Below are 26,581 nucleotides of genomic sequence, written 5' to 3' on the forward strand. Positions count from 1 at the left end.
CTAGCCGGGCCCTACTTCCTTCTCTCCAGCATCTTTCCCCCGAGGACAATAAGACAAGAACCACTTCCGGCTGCGGAATATGGGGACGCCCTCTAAGAGCCACCTCTGGGGGCGGGACCTGCGACACTTCCGTCCAATGTCGTGTGCTGCCGGCTGCAGGCCTGGGATTTGCGGGACTGGTGCGCCTCCTTGGACCCTTAGGGGTCCAGAAACCCCCGGGTCTAAACTGGAAGCGCCTGCGGGAGCACCGTGGAGATGCAGCTTTTGAAGGGTAATTCCGACCAAACCCACGATCCCGCTCCTGTTCTCTCAGGGTCCGTCCCTACTTCTGATCCCCCAAAATAAAGTGATGCGACCCGCTCGCTGGCAGAGCGCCTTCCTAATCATCTATTCTATACATTGTTACCCCTCGCGTTTCGCGATTTGGGGAAGTTGAGGCTCAGAAAGGCTGTATTAGCTGATTGTATACCATGGATGACTGTATGGTTTGTGAATATATTTCAATAAAACTGAATTAAAAAAAAAAAAAAAAAAAGAAAGGCTGTATTGTCCTTTGTCTCACGGTTAAAAATAGCAGTCGGGATTTGAACCCAAGTCTGTCTCTCTTTACCGTTATTCTGTTCTCTACATCGTGGGCATGTCATGGGTCTTATAAATCACTGTTCTTCGCTGCCCATCTCCCCATCCCCCAGATTGTCTTACAGAATTGACAAGGTATTCTTTACCTTTGTGTGTTCAGGTCTCAACGCTGGGAAGCCTACTGTCCCTAAACAGCGTGTTCGCTTCCTTCTGGGCCTCGTGGAAGGCAATGAGAAGAAGGAGTTGACCCTCACCACCGCCAGTGTGCCCACCCTGGCCAACCATCCCCTTGATAAAGCAGATTGGGGCAGGGTTCTGGGTGTCACTTCCCAGCAAATCTCTGAGCAGAGTCAATGTCTCAGTGCTCAGACTCCTTCTTTCCAAGATCCTTGAAGGACCACCGTGAGGATAAACTATAGTGATGAGCCTGGCTGTTTTGCGGTAAAACTTGGTTGATGGTCACCAACATTTGAACTTCATTTAATTTTCAGTTTTCTTGAAAGATTTTTCTCTTGATATTTTTGAATGACTAAAAAATGTGAAAACCATTTTTAGCTGGTGAGTCATTTCAAAAAACAGGTTGTGGATCTGGCCTGTGGACGATGGTTTGCTCTGTGTGGGAATACAGATGTGCAGGTAGAAGTCCTAGGAGGGAGTTTTGGGCTCCTGGTAAAGAGTGACTTTTAGTCAACAAAGCTGCCCAACAATGGAACTGGTTCCAGTAATTAGACCTCTGTCACTAGAAGTGATTAAGGTGTCTGTTAGGGAGGTTAGAAAGTCCAAGGAACTGGGCCAGAAACCTCTACCAAGTCCTTCAGTGGCAATATTCATTGACTCTACAGTATGAAGGCAATAACAAGTATAAATTATTGAGTACCTCCTCTGTACTAAACATTACCTTAAGCTTTTCCCAGATAAGATCTCATGAATCTTCACCACAATCCTGTGAAGTAGGTCCTATTCTCATTTCACAACTGAGAAATCTGACGCTCAGTGTTGGCATTAATTAACATTGAGTGGATTCAATAGGCTCTTTTTTCCCCCTACCTTTCTCCTAGTTTCCTTTTGATCTAGAAAAGACTACACTTGCAGCTCATTCCTGCATTCATTCTTTCAATAGTTATTTCCTTGGCAGCTAGTGAGTTGTGGGCTCTGGGTTAGAGCAGGGGACAGACCCAGGTCCTGTCTTAAGGAGCTCACAGCTCCCATTTTCTCCCCAGATGGTGATCAGGATTCTCTTCCAGCTGGAGCTGGGCAGGGAACCACACAGTCTTTTTTTTCCCCCAAACTCAGTTTTATTGAGATATGTTCACATACCATTCAATCATCCACAGTGTACAATCAGTTGTTCATGGTATCATCATATAGTTGTGCATTCATCAGCATCAGCACTTGAACATATTGATTACTTCAAAAAAAAGTTAAAAAAAGAATATCAAAAAATTGAAATTAAAATACCATAGAATACAATATAATAATAAGGTCAGACAACCATGCCATTACAAAGAATCCCATATCTCCCTTATATCGCCCTCTCATAGTCTTTTAGCTTTGGTATATTGCCTTTTTACATTTAATGTAAGCATATTACAATGTTACTGTTAACCATAAACTCCAGTTTGTTTTGATTATATTTTTCCCCAATACCATCCCTTTTTCAACACCTTGCAATGTTGTTCTCCCACATGTAACAACATTTTTATATTTGTACATTTAGTCACCGTCATTAACCAGTCTAGCTTTCACTAGGTTATGCAGTCCCAGTTTTTATTATCTACCTTTCCTTCTGGTGTTATATTTGCCCCAAGCGCTCCTCTTTCAGCTTTACTCACAGACGTCTTTGTTCAGTATACTTATAATATTGTGCTACCAGTACACAGTATTATGCTATCCATTTCTGGATCTAAACAATCAGTCCTGTTGAACATTCTATATTCCTTCAGCCTCAAATGCCCAATCTCACCATTTCTGGATCTATACAATTAATTCTCTTGAACAATTTTGTACTCCTTCAGCCTCAAATGTGTTCTCAGCTTTTGACTCTCAAAGTTTACTCCTTAATGTTAGTTCATAAAAGTGAGACCATACAGTATTTGTCCTTTTGTTTCTGGCTAACTTCGCTCAACATAAGGTCCTCAAGGTTCATTCACATTATAATATGTTCTGTGACTTTGTTCTGTCTTACAGCTGCATATTAATCTGTTGTGTATATATGACAGTTTGTTTATCGACTCATCCATTGATCGACATGTGGACTGTTTCCATCGATTGGCAATCGTGAATAATGCATGAGATCAGGTTGGGTGCCTTTCATTGCTCGGCATGGGACGTGGCTGCAGGCTTCTCACTGATGTGTGATGCTCATCTCACCAAGATACGGGGCTCTAGGGTCAGCCCGCTTATCCCTCAACCCTTTCCCTGGCATCGCTGGCATGATTCTGCAGCAGAGAGAGTTCCACAAGGAGCACCCAGGTTATCAGCAAGCATTTTTCTATGGCCATGTGTAGGGGAGACTAATAATAGCGTGATAACAACTACTGGCATCTAAGCATGCTGCCTACTCTGTGCTGAGCACTGTACATAGATTCCCTTGTTGAATCCTCACAGCTTCCCTGTAGACTGGGTCCTATTGATAATCCTGTTTTGTATATGAGAGGAATGAGGCTCAGAGAGGGGGTGTCACTTGCCCAGGGTCATACGGCCCCGAAGGGGCAGAGCTTGGATTTGATCCTGGATCTGTCTGACCCCAGAGCCTGATCATGACACCACTCCAATCTCTTTCTGAGACTGAGCATGTGGATGTCACCATCCAGCCCTGAGGAAGCTTTCCATCTAGGGCGGGAACATGGAATCTGGTACCACATAGCATGTGCAGAGGTGCAACATTAGACGGACTGTGTTTTTTAGTGGTTAAGAGCACAGATTCTGGATGCAAACAGCTTGGGTTAAAATCCCAGCTTGTACCACTCTGCCAACTGTGTATTCTTGGGTGGACTACTTCTCTGTGCCTTAGTTTCATCATCTTTAAAATGGGAAATGACAGTACCTTCCTAGTAGGGTCACTCTGAAGACTGAGTTGGTGACCATACATAAGTGCTTAGCAGCTCCTGGCACATAGTAAATGCTCAGTAGCTGTCACTGTTGTCATCATCTCTATCCTTATCATTGTCATTATTTGTATTTGAGGCAAAGGCAGCCCCACAGGTTTATAGGAAGAGGAATTCCTGAGTTCAAGAAAGAGGAGTGGCTTGAAGTGGGCCTGAAAAATGTGGTCCTATTTAGATAGGTGGAGAAAAGCCAACAGGGCTACTAGGAGGGGGCAGCACATGATAATTAGTTGTCTGGTTTAGCTGGAGTGGAGAGAGTTGGAGGCATGGGACAGTGGCAGGATGGCTGTCAGTACCCTGTGCAGGCTGTAGTGCTTGCTGTCCTGGGAAAATCTGTCCAGGAAACCCAGCCAGCGATCATGAAGGAGACCCACTGATTTGAAGCCAGACACCATGTCTCACTGAATGGGACAATAGCCCCGTGGGATATGCCCTGTCCCCGTCCCCCAGTTACAAGGGAAAACTGGGATACACAGAGAGCAAGGGAGCTGTCCAAGGCAGCTAGATGGGGCTGAAGGAAGAGCTGCCTCCCCACCTCCCCATCCCCGACATCCCATAGCACAGATCTGGGGTGGTTGTGGGGAGGCCTTCCAGCCCCCAACCTCAGACTAGCACCTCCAGGGCATGAGCTAGTGGGCCAGGCTCCCCTCCTGGGTGCTGAGGCTTAGAGTGGGGGAACTGACCATGTCTTCCCCTCCCTGTCCTGACAGGATTACACAGTATGTGGCCTGCTGGTCAAAGCCACAGATGACTTCGTGAGGATGGGCGGCTGGTGAAGGAAACAACCTATGGTGAGAGCCCGTGGGAGTTCGCCTATTCCAGTGGAACTGAGGCCACGTGGGAGGGTCGGCTGAGGCTGCCTCCCTCTGTGTTTGCTTCCCCTTGATTCCTCAGTGCCCCACAGGCCGTGCCAGCCGCCTCTGTTACTCTCAGACACGCCAGGTTCCATCTGGCCTTCGTGGAGCTTTGGACACTGGGGATCCCCTGTGGTCACCTCCTCAGTTGGCTCAAATGTCATCTCCCCAAAGAAGCCTTCTTCAGCCCCAAACAAGATCCTGACTGGATGGACCCTCACAGAGTAACTAACTAATGATTAGTGTTTATTTACTTAATATCTGCTTCCCCACCAGGCTGTTGCCCCGAGAGCAAGACCTATATGGTTCACTGCTGTGGTTGTACATGTAGCACAGGGCCCAGGATGTGGGGGGCACTTAATACACGTTTATTGAATGAATGAATGCTTCTTTCTTTATTCTCACTGTCTCCGTGGTTGAAGACTTCACTTCATTTGCCAAACACTGAGACATGTGGTGAACCAGACAGGTTCCCCAACCTCTCTGAATTCAGTTTAGCTAGGAGAGGAGACACACAACTATACATCTATAGAAAACAGAAAATGTGTGACAAAGCAACACTATATATTTCTCACATATATGTGTGTGTTAACACCCAAAAAACATCTAGAGACAATTCCTGTGTTGACACCTCTGGGAGGGAGGGAGCCAGAACTAGCGAGAGCTGAACTTGTTGGTGATACTCTAGTTTTTAAAGAAGATTCATGTATCAGTAATATAATTAAAAAGTATATACAAATAAAAGAAAATTAAGTGCTAGGAAAGAGACCCAGGTGCAGAGTGGTAGGCGCCAGGAGAAGGAAGCATTGTGCTCTAGGAGGAACTTTCCGGTGGAGGCAGGGTTTGAGTAGGGTTATAAATGAAAGGGGAGGAGGCAGCAGCATGAGAGCAGCTTGCTTTTAGTCCCTGCACCTACTCCCAGAGTTGTGGCCCTCAGAGCCAGAAGTTGGCAGCAGCCCCAGGTGGCCCTCGGATCAGCCTCCCGGCAGAGTTTGCGGGAGTCTCCAGGCTTTGCCACCGCCTGCCCGCAGTCACTCAGCGGGACCAGCAGGCAGCACCACTCAGACTCTTTGCTGCCTGCTTCTGTGTTTGGACAGATGGCCCCTCCCTCCCAGAGTCCCTGGTGTGGAATCTTGAGCCAGTCATCTGTGAGCCCCTTGAAAATTTCCTTAAAATTATCAGAGGACTCTCAACCCCCTCAAATGTGAGCCCTGGGACCAGAGTGTGCTCCATCACCCATTCTAGGTTCCAAGAACTGGGTGAATCAGCAGGCAACTGTGTGGTGACAATCCCTTGGCTTTTCCAGACCATGTGACCAGGGAGAAGCTGGACCGGATCCTGTCTGTGACCCAAGGCTCCCATCAGAAGGCTCTGGTGATGTAAGAGAGACCTGAGGGGTGCTAGAAGAGCAAAGAGGAGTGCCCACAGGGCTCCCACAGGCTCCACCACCCTGGGGCAGATTCCACAGCTCTTCTTTTCAGAACCTGAAACCAGACATCAACCCACCCATTCCTTCCATAGCACACAGATATGTTTCTGTGTGCTGGGTCTTGTCCTGGCCACTGTGGGCACTGAGGGAACAAGAGACCCCTGCTATCCTTCCAAACAGTGTGTGTTCTCACAGAAACCAAGGATCCACATCATCATGGTGCAGGGGGTGGGGTGCAAGGCTGGGGGGTTGTTTGGCCTAGTGACTAAGAGCTTGGGCTCCAGAGCCAGTTTGCCTGGAGATCCTGGTTCTACCAGCCACCAGTGACATGGCCTTGGATGCTCAGCCTAACCTGCTGTAAGCTTCGATTTCCTTGTCTGTAAACTGGGCTTAGAAACAGCCTGCACCTTATAGACATGTGATGAGGACTCAAGGGGGTCAGGTAGGTCCTTGAGCACAGTGACTTCACAGTGCAGGGTGACACCAGTCAGAACAACCACCTGAGGCAGGGGAGGCTGCTGTGGTTGGAGGGATCGCCTTAGGATGAGCATGGCAATGCCCGATGTTTGTGGTTGTGGGGAAAAGTTATTCCAGGCAGTGGGAACATCCTGTGCTAAGGTTTAGAGGCATGAAACAGGCAGATGTGTTCATAAAACTGATGAGGAGCTGAGCACATGGGATATGAGGTGCCTCAGGGGAAGGGAGTAAGGTGAACACAAGAGTTGGTGAGGGCAGTGGGAACCATTGACGAGTCTTAAGCTGCCCTGGAACCGTTGTCCTATCCTTCTGGGGATGACATGGAGAATGGACTGGAGGAGGCAAAACTGGAGGCTGTGTCGACAGTGCCCAGGGACCACCAAAAGGGCCTAACCTGCAGCAGGGACATCAGCAGTGAAGAAGAATAAGGAACTGGGGCAGGATTAGGAAGCAGAATGGATAGGACAGTGTTTGGGGCAGGGAGAGTCAGAGGCTGGGAGGGGCTGTGGGTTCTAGCTGGGCCTCTGGGTTGTTAGGAAGGGCAGGAGGAACCCGTGAAGGGGAAGATGTTGAATTCACTTTGGGTTAGGTTGAGAATGAGGCACCTGTGGGCTAATAGGCAGAGAAGCTGGAGCTCAGAGCTGTGGGTAGAGATGTGGGAGTGGCCAGCTCCTGGGTGTGTGCTAAATCCAGGGACAGTGTGCAGGGGGAGGGCAGAGCCTACATTTAACCGGGTTGGTGGGGACGGAGAAAGGCTGCTGCAAATGTGGCTGGAGGATCAGGGAAGGGCAAGAAACATGGTAAGAGAGCAAGGAGCTTCAGAGAAGGCATGTTTTGTGAGCGGGGCCGGGGCAGGCAGCCCAGCTCTGCATCCCCATGCTGGCTGCATGACTAAAGCCCCCTCCTGATTCCCAGGTACTCCAGTGTCAACCTGAAGACCCAGGAGGCTTACGAGATGGCTGTGAGAGGCTTGGTCCAGCCCATGAACAAGTCCCCAGTGCTGATAACTGGTATCAGATGCCTCCACTTTGTGCCTCTGAAATCCCTCTTAGGTAGGTTCTTCTGGGAAGTCGGAGCAGTGAGATGGGCTCCTGGGTTTGGAGAGTTACCATGGAATGCCCTTCCAGAGGCTGTTGTTCTCTGGTTCAACTGAGGCTGGCCCATGCCAGCCCTGCTCTCTCCTGGTGAATATTCAGGCACTGACTTCCTTCCTAGCCTTGACTTGGTGATCACAGAGCACACAGAACAAATGCTCTCCTATCTCCTGCCAAGTCACCCTTTGAAGCCAGACCTCACAGGCAAGGGTTGTATTTGGCAACTCAGTTCCAGAGCTGCCCAGTGTTTCAAGTTGTTGACACCACTCCCACCTCCCACTCTCACCCGACTCAATCCCCCATTATCTTTTGTTCCTTCTAGCCACTCCCCCTTCCCCTTTTCTGAAGATCCTATTAACTTATGCTTGTTTCTTGAGCAGTTTCTTTAGCACACAATGCTAAGCACCTTAAGTGAATTATCTCCTTGACTCCTCACAACCACCCCATTTTACAGATGAGCAACCCAAGTCTCAGAGCAGTTCTCCACAAACTCTAACCTGCCCACTTATCACCTGGGGTGAGGGTGGGGGATCTTCTCAAAAGGCAGATTCAGACCCAACAGCTCTGGGTAAGGCCTGAGACTCAGCATTGTCTAACAAGCTGTCAGGTGACATGGACAGGGCTGGTCTTGGATTTACTTTAGCAAAACAGCAAAACCTTTGTGAACTAAGGTTTGTTGCCTAAGGTTATGTAGCCAGGAGGGGTCCAAGAGGTGTGATCCATATAAGTTGACACTAGAGGTTGTGTTTGTGATTCCCATGTCCATCATTGTGTGTCCCTGGCAGAGATAAAGTGCATACATGAGACCCAGAATGCAGAAGCTAGTGCTTGAAATTGGCCTGGAGCTAAAGGCCACTGCTGTCTGTTCCCAAGTGCAGCGCACAGGTGATGGCTTCTTCATGCTGGATGATGCCCTCCTTAGGACTCAGTGGGATCTACACAGCATCCAGCATGCCATCCAGGCTTCAGCCCCCAGGGCGGCAGCAGAGCTGGAGAAAGACCTAGGATCCTTGCTGGGCACCCAGCAGCTCCCATGTCCAGGCCAACCCTGGGTCTCTGCAGGGCCAAGCTCTGCCTTGGGAATGGAGAGCTGCACAGGGCATTGCAAGGCTGGGCAGCTGGTGAGGCAGTGGGTGGTAGAAGGATAAGAACTATTCATGAACCAGGGCTAATGACTACACAAAAAGTAAACGAGTAGGGGAAACTTTTCTACATGCAGCATAAAACTCTGAAGCTGTAAGAGAAAACATTGACAGACTTGACCAAATTGAAAAGGAAAATCAGTGCAGACAAAAACACTGTAAATAAATGACAGACTGAGAAAAATAGTTGCAATGTGTTTAACTGAGTTAATATCCATAATATATAAAGAGCCCTTATAAAGCAATGAGGAAAAGATGACAAGAAAATTGGGTAAAGGCTATAAACAGTGTGTGTACCCAAGGAAATCCAAATGGTCAGTAAACCAGAATTGATGCACAAACTGTCTAATAAATAAAAAGATGATATTCCATTATTGGTCTCCAGTACAGGGCAATCTTCTATACTGTTGGTATTGTGAAACTGCAACTTTTTAGGGATAATTTGGTAGTATGTATCAAAATACAAAATGTTTCTGCCCTATGACTCAGCAGTTTCACTTTTGGTTTCACAATAAATTATGGGTAAACAGATATTCCTTGCTGCCTTATAACAGTAAAAACTAGGTAACATTATTACCATTAATCTGAAAGGGATTGGTCAAAGAAATTCAGCACCTACAGGGTCACAGCCTCTACTCTAATATCTTGAAGCAAATTACAAAAAAAATAAAAATTTTTAGCCTTTTTTTCTTCCAGTTTTATTCCTATAGGCTCTGGACACCTTGGCCTCTTATGTACCTTTTTTTTTTTTTTTTTGGCCTGGCTATCTCTTACCTTCTATCTGTTCTGGACATTCCTCACTCACACCACTTAGACTGGAGAAACTAGATGGCTCCTGGCTAGAACTCCAGTTTGGACCCTCCATGGCTTCCTCACCTTCCCACAGTGTTGCCTTCGGGGTATCCCACAGCCCAGAGCGGTGCCAAACGAGTCTGGCTCTGCCACTTCCCAGCTGTGAGGTCTCAAAATCTCAGCTTCCTCATCCATAAAATAGGAATAATGATTTTGCCCACTTCTTGGGGCTTTTGTGGGAACAAACAAGGTCTTTGTGTCAGTTGCTAATGGCCTCCAGCTTGTAAAGCCTTGCTGTTTGCCTGTGAAATGTCTGCTTGCCTTGGCTACTTTCTTCTAAGCCAAGACTTGAGAACCAGGGTTGTCACAGAGCCCAAAGTCATTTTCTCCATTGCCTTGTGGTTCTCTGGCATAAACATCATCTGGGAAACTAACAAACACTGCATCAGTCAGGTGATGGAGGCTGACAACAGCAATCATAAATGATAATGATAGTATGTCTCTTTGATATGATGTGATGAACAGGGCACTTTACCTCTGTGGTTTTCCTACCAATAACCCATAACCTCAGGCTCCAGAGTTTCAAAGAAAGAGTTTTATTGCTAGGCTTGAAGCAGGAGAACAGATGGCCTGTCCTTCCAAAATCTATCTCCCTGAACCACAATACTTCTGACAGTTTTATAGCATCAAAAGATGGGAAGGAATGTCCCCAGATTATGTAATTAGAAGTAATCTAATTATTGAGCATGTGCAGATTGATTACATGCTTAGTCACAGAATGTATACAAGAAAACGGCAGCCTTAATATGATGATGGGCATGATTGTTAGTATTGTAATGAGGTATAGGGGACTTGAAGGTTAAAGTCTAAGCTACTGAGCATGTCAAGTGGGCCTACTTTGGTTAGATTTAGCTTCAGTTATCAAGATAATTTGGAGGGTAGTGTGCCATCCTCTAAAACCAAGTAGTCTTGTTCTTTTTAGAATTCTGACCATTTGTCTGTGATCTCTTTTCTTTACCTGGAAACTTTTAGTATCTCCTCTTTGCTCCATGCTTTAGACATTCTCAGTGATGTGTCTCATCCTTTCATCCTTTGTCTTGGGCCTTCCATGGCCCTCTCATTCTAGAAACTGATAATCCTAAATTGTAGGAAATTTTCTTGAATTATTTCCATGTGGATTTCTCTTTTTGTTTTCTTCTGGAAATCTCATGATCAGATGTAGGATTTAGTTTTTTTGTTTTTTGTTTTTTTGTTTTTTTGGAAGAGGCAATAATGTAGTAGTTGCGGGCAAAAAAGGCAGAAGTTCTGGAGCCATTTGGCTTTTGCACCTCCTCTCCCAGTTGTGTGACACTCATCTCTGCTCCCATTTCTTCATGTATAAAAATGAGGATAGTAATTGTATCCTCTCCATTGGGTTCTTATAAGAGTCACATGAGTTAATGTGCATGAAGTAATGAGAACAATGCCTGGCACACATGTACTCTGAGTGCCATACTTATACATCAATGTCACATTTCACAGGGGAAGCTGTGCCCATAGGTGCTGCCTATGGCTGCCTCTGGTGTTGATGGACAGTCCCAGCCCAACAACCGCTTCCTTCTCCTCCAGTAGTGTGGAGGACATCCATGTGTCAGGCTGGTTCTAAGTACTGAAAAGTCATTAATGTAATGTTTTCTGTTTTTTTTTTTTTTTAATTTTCTGGTTTTGTTTTTGTTTTACACATTTTGGAGGATTTCAATTTATCTTTCAACCCTTCTATTGAATTGTTTTCCTGTCATATTTTAAATTTGTAAGCGCTCTTCCTCAGTTGCTAGATGTTCTCTTACAGCCTCCTGTTCTTGTTTTTTTGGCAACATCTTCTCTGTTTGTGAATAATGTTTTTAGTTTTTTTTTCTCTGCTTTCCTTAGCATCTCTGTTCCTTCTGTGTCCCTCCCTCTCTTCTCTGGTGACTGAGAATCTCCTGGGATTTTCAGTTGCAGGACCAGTGAGATGCTCCTAGCACTTGGGGCTGCTGAGCTTTGAGGCCGGGATCTGGCTGAGTGATTCTACTAGAGGACCTGACTTGCGGTCTTGTCTTTTGAGCTGGGAGCTGCTGCAGAGAGGAGACCTCCTCTCCAAGGTGCCTCAGAACAGGGTTCTGACCCTCGTTGAGTGGGCTTCCTCTCTGTGGCCTCACATCCCAGTCTCTGCTGGGGCAGGGGGCCATGACTGCCTGCAGCACGGGTAGGGAGAGAGGTCTGGGGTCTCCTCCTTTTCCAGTTGTGTTCTCATGCACGATGTCTCAGGCACTGGCCTCCATGCCCAAGTCTTCTAAGGCAGCAACCACTCTTCATCTAGTTCCAGCTCTGCAAGTTTCCCATCTTTTGTGTCCTCATGGGATTTTGCCTTTATGAAATTCCTTTCCTATCATATTAGAGGGGTCTTAGGAGGAAGGCAAGGTGAAACTTTGCAAGGGTTTAAAAGAGACTTGCCCACCTGGGGAAGCCACTTTGTTGAGGTTTTACTAAGCAACAATCTTGAATACCTGAGCTTGCAGAATTCATTTCCCCTGGGTCAGAAAACTGAATTCCAAGCTTGGGACTGGGTGTACCACATGGCAATTGCCCAGAGCAGGTCATCTAAAACCATGGACGACCATGGTGAGCCTTTTAAAAACAGGGCAGGTCTAGATTTTGTTAACCCTAATGTGTCAATGCAATTAGCATAATTTAAAATTTGGAATCTATGGTTTTTATATAGGTAGGCACTTTATTACTATCTCTTGAACTGAAACACATTCCTATATATAGTCAAGTAACTATTCTGAAATAAGGTGTTTATAAATTGAACAGCTACACAGCCTTGTTTAATCACAAGATTTAGTGCCTGAAAGTTTTAAAAAGCTTCTAAATGCCTAATATGAAGGGAGATGTTTATAGCCACTACATCTATTTTAACATTAGTCTTTGTATTACACTACGTTGGATTTTGCATGGGTGAATATACTAACCTAAGATGCTATAAAAATGATTGATTGAGCATTTTGTAACTTAGACATTGCAAATTCAGTAAAAGCTACCATGGAGCCAAGTCAGAGAAGGTTATTTATGTCAGCATTGATTTCACCAGAATTATTTTAAAACATCAGAGGGGTTTACTATGCTAGACAAAATTTAAGGAAAAATACTACTAAAGGTGGATACCTCATCACGAGATGCTATTGAGACCAAAGTACCATAAGACCTCTTAGATTGATACCAGCACTTTTATTTTTTTATTTTTTTAATCTTCATTTTATTGAGATATATTCACATACCACGCAGTCATACAAAACAAATCGTACATTCAATTGTTCACAGTACCATTACATAGTTGTACATTCATCACCCAAATCAATCCCTGACACCTTCATTAGCACACACCCAGAAATAACAAGAATAATAATTAAAATGAAAAAAAAGCAATTGAAGTAAAAAAGAACACTGGGTACCTTTGTCTGTGTGTTTGTTTGTTTCCTTCCCCCATTTTTCTACTCATCCATGCATAAACTAGACAAAGTGGAGTGTGGTCCTTATGGCTTTCCCAATCACATTGTCACCCCTCATAAGCTACATTTTTATACAATTGTCTTTGAGATTCATGGGTTCTGGGTTGTAGTTTGATAGTTTCAGGTATCCACCACCAGCTACCCCAATTCTTTAGAACCTAAAAAGCATTGTCTAAATTGTGCATAAGAGTGCCCACCAGAGTGACATCAACTAAACCAAATGGTTGTTCTAGTTTGCTAATGCTGCCGGGGTGCAAAACACCAGAAATGGATTGGCTTTTATAAAGTGGGTTTATTTGGTTACACAGCTACAGTCTTAAGGCCATAAAACATCCAAGGTAACGTATCAACAATCAGGTACCTTCACTGGAGGATGGCCATTGACATCAGGAAAACCTCTGTTAGCTGGGAAGGCACGTGGCTGGCATCTGCATCAAGTTCTGGTTTCAAAATGGGTTTCTCCCAGGACATTCCTCCCTAGGCCACAGCTCTTCTTCAAAACATCACTCAGTTGCTCTTGGCGTGTTTGTTCTCTCTTAGCTGCTCCAGGGCAAAAGTCTGCTTTCAATGGTCGTCTTCAAACTGTCTCTCAACTGCAATTCCTCTCTCAGCTCCTGGGCATTCTTCAAAGTGTCCCTCTTGGCTGTAGCTCCTCTTCAAAATGTCAATCTCAGCTGCACTGAGTTCCTTCTGTTTGTCAGCTCATTTATACGGCTCCAGTGATTTAATTTAGACCCATCCTGAATGGGTGGGGTAACACCGCCATGGAAATTATCCAATCAGAGTCATCATCCACAGTTGGATGGGGGACATCTCTATGGAAACACTCAAAGATTACAGTTTAATCAACACTGATAGGTCTGCCCACACAAGATTATATCAAAGATAATGGCATTTTGGGGGACATAATACATTCAAACCAGCACAATGGTTTTGCTGGATTTATGACTGAAATCCTGTTAGTTACTAGGGACATCAGACTAGGGTGACATCTGAAACTAGATAGATTTAAGGATAAGGATCTGTCTTCAGTCTTCCTTTGTTGTATGATTTTATAGGTTTTAATCAAATTTCCTTTTTACTAATGGGTTGAGGGTGATAAGGCAGGTTTTGAATTTTCTATTAGGGTTAAAAAACTGGAAGTATTAGCTATTTATATTCTTAGCCATAACTTGGTGAAAAAAAGGCTGAGGTTTTTTTTTCATTAATTCCAATTAATGAATTGGAAAAAAAAAGTTGTTTCTGTGTGTTTTTTTTAACTTTATCAAAAAATTGAAAAACAAACATTAAAAAAATTTCAAACAAAACCAAAACAAAGGAATAAGAAAAACAAATAACCTAAAATAACTACATTATTAGCTGAGTTGCTCCGAAAGAAGGAATAGGAATCAGCTGACCTTGGGCCAGAACGTTTTTAACCACATTGTTACCTGCCATTCTCACAGGGTAAATCAACCCCTATATTTGGTTCCCTCTTTGAAGGAGGTGTCTTGGTGAAGTAAATCTATTTTATAAAGTTAGTTACTGCTCTAAAGTCATAGCAGGTGTCTTAATTTTTGCTTTGAGTCAAACCATTCTATATCAGAATTTCCGTTGGTTTACTATAGATACTTGGCTTTAAAATGTTGGGTTTTTAAAAAAATGTACGATGTCTTGATTAATTTGACTGTTGATAGGTATAGACGTGATCGTTATACATATGTCAAATTGCATTCCCTTTGCATTTCATGTGTCATTTACCAATTGCGTGCATTTTATATTAAGAATGGATTATACATGTCTGGGTAAATGAAAACTTTATCTTATTTGATTTGTCCTTTAAAAAAATAAAGTTCTCTTAATATCCCCCTGCCCCGCAAAACAAACAAACAAACAAAACCCAAACCAAACCAAACCTAAAGCCCCCAAAAGTGCAGGGACTAAGGAGACTCTGTCTGCATACCCTTCAATGCAGACTGGTTTCACACGCCCCATTTATTGGGTTGAAGTTCTACCTCATGTGTTCTTCGCATCTACGATGCCATCAGTCTTAAGATGCATTACTGCTTCCTGAGTCACTAGGAAAGAGAAAACGCTGCCAATTCAACAAGAACACACCACTCGTTTTGAGACACATCCTGACTTTTTAGGGATGTTAAAATGCAAAGAACACGCATCTTAAAACGATGAAATACGACGGTTCTTTCGTCATTTTTGTCTCCTTGATAGTTTAGGGAGATTGCTTTTTGCTGCTGAGCAGGCTCATTCCGTCTCGGAAGGGGTCAACCGGTTCATTTCCCGCCCTCACTGGTGAGACAGAGCGGGGATGACACCTAAAGCGCCTTTCTTTCTCCGCGTCGCGGGAGGAAAGCCCTATTATCGCGAGAGTTCCTACTCCAGGAAGCCAGATCGCGTGAGACCGCGAAGGTAGCAGTCTTCTGGTGGGCGCGGGAAACAAAATACCCGACGGCGGACACGGCTCTGGTAAGCGAGTTCGCGTTCCGCGGACCGTCTCTCAGCTGCCGGGAGCGGCTCGTCGGCCCTGCCTGGGGCGCGGAGGCCCCCAGAGGCGCCGCGGCCGCTCCCCGGACCCACTGCAGCCCGCGCGCCCCTGCGCCCCTGGGGAGAGGGTGGGCAGGAGAGCGCTGGCAACACTCGCCCGCGGATGCCAGGAAGAAGTTTTACTTGATGTTCATTTATTTTCAGTCAGTGAACATCAGCTTGTAGAGATGTTGCTGTTCTAATAAGAGTACAGAAGATTTCAAAAGGATATGCGTTAAGAAAACGGAGCAATCTCACATATTCTAGGTGATTGAAGGTACTAGTATTGGTCTATTGGATTGCTAGTTTGGTTCTTCCGTACGGTTTTCAATTTGCAGATATTTTTCTAATTTGATAAAAATTTCCCAAAGGGCAATTAGCCTTTACTTTGAAAGCATGGGAGGGTTATTAGGGCATAATAAGTCTTAACTTGAAACCCTGTTACGGTGCCCGCCAGTTAAAGTTCAAGACAGCCAATTAGAATTTTTAAAAAAGCCTTTATTAGCCGGCGGCGACTGCTCACCGTTGCTCCGCGCAGGGAATTCAGTGAGCAGCCCCGACCTGTGTGTGCTGGTGCCTTATATAGACAGAAACCATATCCTGGAAAGGCAAGCAAGCTATTTTAACAGAAGCAGAGTTGGCAATTAGCTATTGGTTACAAAAGACAATTTCACAAAGAGTTTCACTTGGAACTGGTGCAGTTATTGTTAAACGGTTATGCTCGGCTGATGCGTGCAACCGCAGTTTCGCCTCCCCTAAACGGTAAAGTTTCGCTTCCTTTAACTGGTACAGTCTCACTCCCTCCTCCTCATGGCCTAATGCCGTTTACACATTTTTGCTTTGCAGATGTTATAGGATTTAGGGGAAAGGGAGCTCCACTTCACCCGAATGCCCATCAGACAAAATTCTATGTACTTTGAATGTACTAACTCATTATTTCTCAGAATATATTACAAAGGAGATAAGCATAATTATTATTCACTTCCGTAAATGAGAAATCTTAGGCAAAGAGAGGATAAGCAAAATGACCAATTCTGTTATTAATTATAAAAGTTATCACTCAGTGTCATCTTCAGAGAGTCTCAGAGGCTCAGCAGTTATCAGCTTAAGTTATGAGTAGGTCCTCTTACTGTTCCCGTTTCACAGAATGGAAAATGAGAGCGTAGAAAGGACAAATAACCCCAAACTCACCGGTGCATTCAACCCTCAACTTTGTAGCAGATTATCCTGATTCATCTTTTGCAATGAAAATATTTTGAGAGAGCTAGTACAGAAGCACTCCGTTCTCGTTTACATTTGGGACTTGCATTTCATTTACCTCAGCCAATTGCCATTTTGAAAGATAGTGATGTCCAGGTTCTAGGAGATCATCATTTCTCTGAGACCAGGTATGATGTTGCCTGGGACTGGGGATTTTCCTTCTTATTGATGACAAAAATACATATGTAAAAATACTATAGAGTATGCTCCCTTTTTACTTTATTGGCAAAGTCCTTTGATGACCAAACTCTTCAAATTTTGAGGAGATCACATTTATCTATTCTTTCATTGCTTGTGCTTTGGGCGTAATGGCCAGGAAACCACCTCCTATCATATTTTTTTCTAAGAGTTTTATGGTCTTAGCTCTAATGTTTAATGTCTTTGGTCCATTTTGAGTTAATTTTTGTGTAAGATGTGAGATATGGATCCTCTTTCATTCTTCTGGATATGGATAACTTGGTAGTAATGTTCAGAGGTAGGAAAATACATAACAAATCTGATAGACGCAGAGAGCTTATAAGTATCAATTAAAAATATTTTGGTGTTAATCAGACAGAAAAATATCATGAGCTCTTTTTTTGGAGGAGGAGGAGGAGGAGGAAAAGTGTTTTTATTTACACAGGGGGCAGGAGGACAGGGGAAGTGATTTTTCCAATTGGCTTTTATACCCAGAGACTAAGAGAGGTGATCATCTTAGTTAACAGGTAACAGGTCTGGAGAATTTCACAATTCAGTTATTTTGTATTTTCTACAGGAAGGAGGTGACACCTGGGAAAGGTGACTCCAGGATCTAGGGAGACAGATGAAAAGACTTTATTCATATCTGGGAGGTCTGGGGACCATAGGTTAATGCTTATGCAAATCTGGGTGGAAACTTTACATTTACATATTGCTGCAGACCTTACATTTATATTTTGCTCCTTTGTGAGACCAAGAGTTCTCACTGCCTACCTACTTCCCATTTTAAAGTTACATTTAAAAGCTGTTTTGAAGGTTACATTTTAAGGCTACATTACAATTTCCTGCTTGCTTACAGTTTTATGATTATATTTAAAGTGTCACAGTTATAGCATCATGTTGATGAGCATATATTTGATCAAAATTGTTCAACCTTATTACATTACTTATGACTTATTTATGATTGAAATAATAGCTGCAGCCCCATCCTGTTTTCTTTTTACACTGAGGACAAGATGGTTACATGTTATCTATATCTTAGAAAGTTGGAAAGGATATCTTTCTACATTTCAAAAAAATATATACACAGCTTTTAGCAGGCTTTGTATGACTCTCATTTTCTTCTCCTTGTTTGGGCCTGCTTAGCTTCTCCTTTAGTTAAGTTTTCTAATATAGGACTTGCAGGATGTGAATCATCTGCCCAGTTATTATAGTAAGCCTGTCCACTTTCTGTTGTTTGAAAATTGTACATGAATAATTTTGGGTAAATGTTCTGTTAGGTAAGCTTCAATATCAGAACAGAAGGCATCGGTTGGTATATGGGAGCAGCAAGGCTCCACAGCTGTGTGATCCCTGCGTAGACAGGAGTTAGTGTCTTCATCTTCATATTCCTCAGTAGAGATACTGTCATCAACAATGTTCTGCTTAAGTATTTAACAGCAGAAATCATTGATGAATAGTGCAACAGAAGTCTTCCTGAAAGAGCTATTCCAGCCTTTTAAGAATGAATGGAGAGATAAATATATGATAGATTCATGGTGGATAGATGCATCCAAAGGATGTACAGAGAATGTGTTTAATGAAACGTAAGTATTCCTTTGAACTTCAATCTATGCCATGGCAAATTCAATTTTTGAAGTGATGATCCATCTTCGCAGCCTGTGCTTACTTACAGATTGTTTCTTTGTAAATTCATTAAGCTTTATTTCTTTCCAAGTTACTATAATTATGATGACACCACAATACAGTCATTTAAAAATTCCAATCCAATCATTATATATCCATACCTTTGTGGATTCCATCTTCAAGAGGAAATCCGCAACCCATGGCCTGACCCACAATCCTTTCTTGATTTACCCACTCTGGTAATTTCACCATAATATGTTTCATTCTTCCCCACAGGTAGTGCTGAGCTAGAATGATTTTTCTTTTCTTTTCTTTTTTTTTTTTTTTGAGAAGAAGGAGGAGGAGAAGAGGATTTATTTATGCCAGCAGGAGGACTGGGGAGATTTTCCAAATCAGCTTCCCTGAAGTGATTTTTCAAATGGTTTCTATACCTTATGGACAGCCCTTCTTCCTTAGGAAGTTATTTCTTGACTGGACTTTTCCATATAGTCTATAGGCCTGCTTGTAGAGCTGGAACTTGTGAATTTATTGGGTAGACAGAGAGAGAAGCTTGCAAAGAAATTGACCTTGCTCAGCAATTGACATTTCCAATTTGGCATTGCAGAAGCTCATGTTTTACTTGAAGTGAGTGTCCCTTGATGAACAAAAGTTTTTAATTTTTATAGAGCTCAATTTATGTGTTTTAGTGCTTTTAATGTCGTATCTAAGCATTAATTGCCAAATTCAAAGTCATGAAGATTTACTTCTATATTTTGTCAGAGTGTCATAATTTTTCCTCTTAAATTTAGCTCTATAAATGACTTCATTTTTTGTAAGTACTGTGAAATAGGGATCAAACTTTATGCCTCATATGTAAATGTGCAGTTGTCTCACCATCGTTTGTTGAAGACACATTTCTTTTCCAGAGTGCAGGATCTTGGTGCCATGTTCAAAATTAATTGACCATAGATTAATGGGTGTATGTCTAGACTATCAGTTCTGTTCCATTGGTCTATATCTTTTCCTATATGCCAGTATCACACTACTTTGATTATGGTAGATTTGCAGTGTGCCTTGAAATAGAGAATTGGGTATCCTCCAATTTTATTCTTTTACAATACCATTTTAACTATTCATGGCCTTTTATAATTCCATTTGATTTTTTTTCATATGCAAAATACCTTCATCCAGCACAGTATCACAAAATGCTTAAATTATTTCAGTAATAATATTAGGTACAAAGTCTCATCAAAATCAATTACAGGTCTGGTCTGTCCTGTGGCACAGTTTCCCTCTGGTTGTAGGCCTGTGCAACTTAGAATAAGTTATCTGCCTTCAATATACAAAAGAGAGACAGGCATAGGATTATAGTTAAACCAAAGAAGGATCTCAGGTCCCAAACAGTTCTGAAAACTTGCGTGGTATTCTCCATTGGATTTTATGGTCTGAGAGTCATCTACAGAATGATGGCTTGTCCTCAATGCCTGCACAGAAGCCCTGCTCTTTTCTCCAAATGCTTGGGTGAAGAGTCCAGCATCTCCAAGCATTGGGTAGAGGGCCATGCTTTTAGCTCTGCCCTCATCATGCACTGGGGAGATGGCCAAACTCTAGGCCCCACCTCCTCAAGCATTGGCATGGCATTTGGACTCCCCACAATCTCTGAGGCATGGGCTCAACCCTGTGAGTATAGTGAGGTTGTGGCCAGACTCACCCCAATCCTGGGGAATATGCTCCACCCTCTCTTAAACCTGGGGCAGCAGCACTTTTCTTGAACAATGGGGACGCTCAAGGTCTCTGCAATCTCCCAGGTATCTGAGAACCCCAGGTTGTTAATACTTTTCCTGAACAATGTGCAGGAAGGCCCATCCTCTGCAACCTCTTGGGCAAACTCACCCATTCCAAGGGCATCAGTGGTTCCACTCTCCTGTCACCATAGTGTCTTGGCTCAGACCTCAGCTTCCATGGTTCTGCCTTTGAAGTCATTTTTCCTTCAACCTGTCCCTTTTCTGTCCCTTGTAGTTCAGGCTAGGGGGGTTCCGTTCATACAAATCTTGCAAAAAAATGTGTGGGTTTCACATGCAGTCCCAACCATCAGACAGTAGGACTTTCCAGAGATCCTTTCTGGATAACTGCATTTCCAATCCTGATTCACACTGAACTGGCTGACCCATTCCACGTTTAGTTAAATCCTAACATGGAGTACTATTCTCTTTGGACCCATTTTCTGGAAGCTCAGAATTTTCTAAACCATCAGTGTCTGATTTCTTTGTATACAAGAACTCAGTTCTCAGCTTATTCCTTTCCTTTTGCATTTTACTATCAGCTGCAAGGAGAAGCCAGGCCACACTTTCCATATTTAAATTGGAAAATGTCACAGGTTCATCTCTTTACACCTTAAACCTATGATCTCTGTTAGAAATGGCCTGAGCCTAATCAGTTCTTAATTCAGTGGGTTTGGGCTTTATCAAGTAACCTCCGACTCAATTAAGAGTATAGGGACAAACAATAGTTTAAAGTAAAAGTAAAGGGTACTCAAGATGAGAAGTCATCCTGAACCTGCATTTTTACTAAAAGGAGCACCTAAGGTAAAAGGAACAAGTTTACAATGTAAAAATTGATACACTATGAAACCTAGGAGCCTCCCACTACCCCCACCCTCCCCTCCATCCAGTTGCAGCTAGACATAAGGTCAGAGAGATCCCTGTTTGAGATACAGAAAATTTATAGCATCTTGATTTAGGGTAACTTTAAGTCATATTCTTTGTTTACACTGTTAACATTAAATTTCATGAACATGACTCTCATGAAGCAAAACATCTCGATCCATGAGTGGTTCAAGTTCAGAGGAAGTTATCTACGTTATTAAAGACTTAGCCTTGAATGCCTGTAAAACTCTACTGATAATATTTTTACTAATTAAGCTATGCTTTGTGTAAGAGCAATATAATGTGTAAAAATTAGAAAAGAGACTAATATTACTTGTCTCTAACTTGTTAATATAGTTTTTTCATTTTTTCCTATGGTAAGTTTAGTCATTAGATCATAGTGATAAACATACATTTGATTAGGACTGAATTCAACCTTGCTACATTATTTACAACTTCTCTATGATTAAAATAAGAGCTGGAACTCCATCCTGTTTTCACAGAGGGCTAGATGATTACATGTTATCTATGTTTAAGAAGTTTAAGAGGGCCTTTCTGCTTTTTTGAAAATATTTACAGAATTTCTATTAAATGCTTTTCAATTTTTCTAAAAATCTTTCTGTTACCCATTTATAAGGCCTTTCCAGGTTTTTGGTATTTGAGAATCACAGCAGTGCACACTCCTGGTACCAAAATCTTTTCATTTTCTCAAGCTGATGAAATACAGTTACCAGATATGGGTTGGGTTTTATAATGAGGATTTAACTTACAATTCCTTGGCCATGAAAAATGTCCAAATCAAACATCGGTAGGATGATAACCTCAACTCTGACGGCTGGCTACCTGTGAGCTTGGTCTCCTCTGTCACATGGGAAGGCATGTGATGGTGTCTGCTGGTCTTTTTCTTCTGGGCTCCAGCTTCTGGTTCCTCCATCTCTCAGCTTCTTTGGAGACTTCTCTCAATTTCATCTCTTAGCTTCTCTGTGGCGTTTATGCTCTTATAAAGGACTCTAGTAAGAAAATTAAAACCCACCTTTGGTCACTCCTCAACTGAAATAACCTAATCAAAAGGTGTACCTATAATAGTCTACACCCACAGGAATGGATTAAAAGAACTTGACCTTTTCTGGTGTACATAAAGCATCTGACTACCACAGACTGTTTTCAAGAATTTCATTGTCCCCTCTGTTTCCCTGGAGATAGAACTCCCTCTCCTGGGTGTTTGAAGCTCCAGGCCTTTGTCTCAGACTTGCCATGTCTATAATTTTTTGCACATTGTCTGAAGCTGCTTTTTCCTGGAGGGCAAATTCTGGGAGGAAGGCACACTGCAGAGGACTTTCCCAAGTCAGTCTTTCCCAGACAAAACTGGGCCAGGGACCCATGAAAGTGGCACAGACCAGCTCCAAAGTTCCCTGGGGAGGGACACAAGAAGAGTATCAAGAACTTCTCATGGCTCCCCTCAGCCGAGTTTCCTGGTTTTCCCAACAAATGAAGCCCCTCAGTTAGTCCTCTGCAGCCCTGAGGAACTAACATCTTGAAGTCTCCACTATCATCTTCCATGTCTGGGTGGTTAGCAACAATGGCTGTCCTTAGAGCTGGGACCCAGCCATCCATATTTGCTCATCAAAAGCCATGATCAGGGATTGGCTGTACCTAGACTTGGCCTTGGGGAAGAGGATTTTTATGTTCCTTTCTGTCACCAGAGAGCCAGCACAGGGCTGGAATAGAGGGGGATGGGCACTGGTAACCACTGTTTGGAGTCAGCAGTTGACTGTTCTTTACCATAATTTGTCATCCTCTTCCTCCCACTCTGTCTTGTGTGCTGTACAGTGTTCTTCTAGCCTCTGGAGTTTCCAAATAGTTGATTCACACAGTTCCTGACTGTATAACAGTTGTTCTGATAGAAGGATTGAGTCTTGGAGCTCCCTCCTCTTCCCATGAACTTTGGATCTTCTCTAGTGTATTTTTAATCTAAATTATTGTGCCCTTCCTCCCATAATTTCTGTTAGGCTGTTTTTTAAAATTTTCAATTCCTTCTTTATGCTCACATATTGTCTTAATATAAGTTAGCTCCATACCCACCAACAGTTTATTTCTATGCATATTTTTCTTCCTCTCCTTGAATCAATTTAGGAGATTTGTTTGAACTTCTTCAATTGTTTGTTCTGAATTCTTTGTTTCCTGAAGTTTTTATTTGTTCCCTTGACTGAAGCCATATCATTTTGTTTCTTAGTGTGGCCTGTAATTTCTGTTGATGTCTGTGCATCTGATTATTTTGATGAGTTATTTCTGAAGGTCATTGTCTCCTTCCTGTCTAGGAGTTTACTGCCTATTTCCTTTGTGTTAAGGCTCTTATTTGCCACTTGTTCCAAGTTCTTCTGGATCATTGTAGCATATAAACTGTTCAGATTTTCTCAGGTCCTCTGCATGTGATGCTTGTCCTCCATCTGCGGTACATTTTTTTTTTTCCAGAAGGAGTGAAGTTTATTAGTATCTAAAAAAAATTTTTTTAAAGAAACAAAATGACTACTGAATATGGGACAGTTCCTCATTTACCAGTTTTACTGATGGGAGGTACATTTTAATCAGCACTTCAAACAATCACATTATAATTTTTTCTAGAAATACCAGTATTTCACTCTCCAGGTAATTATAGAAAACATTAACTGATCACCCCATTTAAATGAAGTAGATAAACTAATACCTTAAAAATATACCAAAAAAATAAAAAGAATAACTGTTACTTAAATGTGAATTTTCAAAAACTATTTTTGTTGTAGTTAACTCAGATGATTTGTTTCTTTAGAAAAGCTGGCCAAAAAAAAGAGCAACACATGAATATGTCTTCATTTAAGTGCAGGCTCTCACACTGGTTTCCAAAAAAAATTAATTTAAGGTTTCCTGAGCTTCAAGAGTCCATCCTCACTGTAGGCAGCAATCAGGTTCTGATGTGGGTGATGTGCAATTCCAGTCACATCTTTCTGGTGAACTGTCAAAGTTCTCTCCAGTTTGCCAGGGACCGTGCTGAAACAATAGAGCACAAAGTCTTCCCCACACAGTAGATTGGTTCACCATGGGGAGAGAGTGCGCAGCAAAGTTACCACCTTCTCTCTTACCAGAGCTGAAACTTCTGACAGTCTGCCCCTGCATGTTTATGGTGACCGCTGTATTTGATCTGTTGCACACTACAAAGTGCTCTGGGTTTTTAGGAAGCAGGATCACACTGTTGACAGTGATGTCTGTCCCTGCAGTGCTGCCCAGGGATTTAAAGGTATTTGAACATTCTGTGGTCTTCATATTCCAAACTTTCAGAGTGCCATCAGAGGATGCACTAATAATATAATGTCCATCTTGTGTAAATGTTGCTTCATTAACAAAGGAGGAATGGCCACGAAATGCCTTCAGAGTTTTTCCAGATTTTAAGCCATGAATTCTAATAGTCTGGTCAGATGAGGCACTGAGGATCTGACTTCTATACTTAGAAAAGCTGAGACAGGTGACACCTTTACTGTGTGCCCGTTCAAATCTCCATAAACACTGTCCACTCTGAATCTTCCATACCTTGATTTTTCCATCTTGGGCTCCTGTTGCTAACATTTCTGTATCTCTGCTGAAACGCGTGCAGGGGACAGCATCATCCATCATCACAAAGTTATCCTGGGCTTGATACTTAAGCTCCTTCCTGATTTTTCCAGTTGTAAAGTTCCATACTTCAGTGAATCCATCAGCAGACCCAGTGACCAGATACTGACCGTCTGGAGAAAATCGAGCACACGCCGCATGTGATTTCTGACCAAACTTAATATGCCTGCTCAGCTGCGTAGGAAACTTTTCTTCTTCCACATCTTTGCTGCTTTGCCTCGGAACAAATCTATGGTCATGCCGGGGGGAAGCGATCCCTGGTGCTGCTGCCACTTCAGTGCCTGTCCCAGCAATGCCATAAGACGAGATGGAGGGACTACATTGACTTCCCCAGCTAAGGCCTGGGCAATTGCTGCTCTTCTTTTCTTTACTACTTCCACCTGGGTATGCCTCATGGGGATTAAAATAAGACCTGGCCAACAGGTTCTCCAGATGAATATACCGTTCTGGCTGTGTTTGTTTTAACATGATCATGGGGTCAGTCTGTCTCAAAAGTGATCTGGCAGCACCCAATTCACAAAGTTCTATCAATTCCAGAACCACTTGTTCATAGAGGTCAATGAGGGTTTTGTCTGGCAATTTCACAGACTGTATAGCCTGTAAAACAGTATCCCAATGGCCACTATTAATATCAGCCACAAAACTCTCAATGCTTTCCACAGTATTCAAAGACACAGTAGTCTCCTGCTGTAAGGTGGCTGATGCCCGATGTAAACTATTCTCCTTCAGGTACTGCATGATGAGTCAGATCACATCCGAGGACTCGGTTTCAATCAACATTGCAATATATTTCCCCGTGCAGGTCCAGCTCGGCTATCAGGCCCTGCTCCGCTTTCTGAAGTACATTTTAAGATTTTCCTTTATGCTTGCAATTGTTTCACCTCCAGGTTAAAGCTTCCTTTCCTCTGTTCCTTCTCAAGGAATCGTGATCTGTTCTGTCTTTTTGAAGACTTTTCTTCCCAGGTCCTATGATTTGTTTGCATTACTTCCCTCCCTCAGGGTCCCCATTTCATTACACTTTTTGTTTGGGGGACACATCCTATCTTATAGCAATTCATAGCAATTCAGTCCTCCCCCCTCCTTTTTTTTTTTTTTTTTTTTTTTTTTGGGGAGGATTTTCTGCTCCTGGTTACTTCCCTGTAGGGTAACCTGTCCTGGAGAGCCAGAAAGGTCCATTTTGTATTTAGGTTTTCTAGCAAAAACTGGATTGAGTGTGTGCAACACCTCTTGCTAACAGTTCTGCCATAGTCTCTTTTTTTCCCTGGGGGCACATTTTATGTGTCACTCCTCATCCATTTTTATTCTGTCCTGGGTCTCTTTAGACTTAGGTCTCTGTTCCTGGATATGCATGGGGTTCTAACTTGCTGCTGTGAGTGCCCCTATGATCTGCTTCTATGCAGGAGGGACCCAGGCCATGCTGCCTCTGTGTGACTCCTGTGCAGGACTGAGTGAGGGGAGAGTTCCAGACTGGCAGGTCTGGGACTTAAATCTCCCACCTGATTTCATTGTTTGGTTTTCATTTTCCTCAATTCAGCCTTTGTGGAGTCAATCTCTAACCTCTGTCATACTCCAGAGCTCCAAGTAAGTGGTATTTTTCCTTTTATTAGTTGATTCTGAGGGTAGACTTCTCCAGGGAATGTTTTACGTCACTATGTTGATGTTATCACTCTCCAAAATATCAGTTTGGGTTCTTTTAAGCCACTAAATTTGTGATATTTGGTACGGCAGCCA

At 43.0% G+C, this 26,581-nt stretch overlaps 1 protein-coding gene and 2 pseudogenes across 1 annotated transcript in view; 2 read left to right on the forward strand and 1 right to left on the reverse strand.

The window, feature by feature from the left end:
- The first annotated feature begins 2 nt into the window (after positions 1–2).
- Positions 3–9,295, forward strand: LOC119534677 (annotated as a pseudogene).
- Positions 9,296–15,387: 6,092 nt separating this feature from the next.
- Positions 15,388–26,581, forward strand: part of LOC119534675 (zinc finger protein 883-like) — a 29,679-nt gene continuing 18,485 nt past the window's right edge. Inside the window, exon 1 of the mRNA XM_037837289.1 lies at positions 15,388–15,464. The gene's annotated coding sequence lies outside the window, so the exon portion shown is untranslated. The remainder of the gene's footprint in view (positions 15,465–26,581) is intronic.
- On the reverse strand, positions 24,100–25,630 carry LOC119534676 (annotated as a pseudogene).

The sequence above is a fragment of the Choloepus didactylus genome, chromosome 5 (genome assembly GCF_015220235.1).
Source record: "Choloepus didactylus isolate mChoDid1 chromosome 5, mChoDid1.pri, whole genome shotgun sequence".
Taxonomy (NCBI): domain Eukaryota; kingdom Metazoa; phylum Chordata; class Mammalia; order Pilosa; family Megalonychidae; genus Choloepus; species Choloepus didactylus.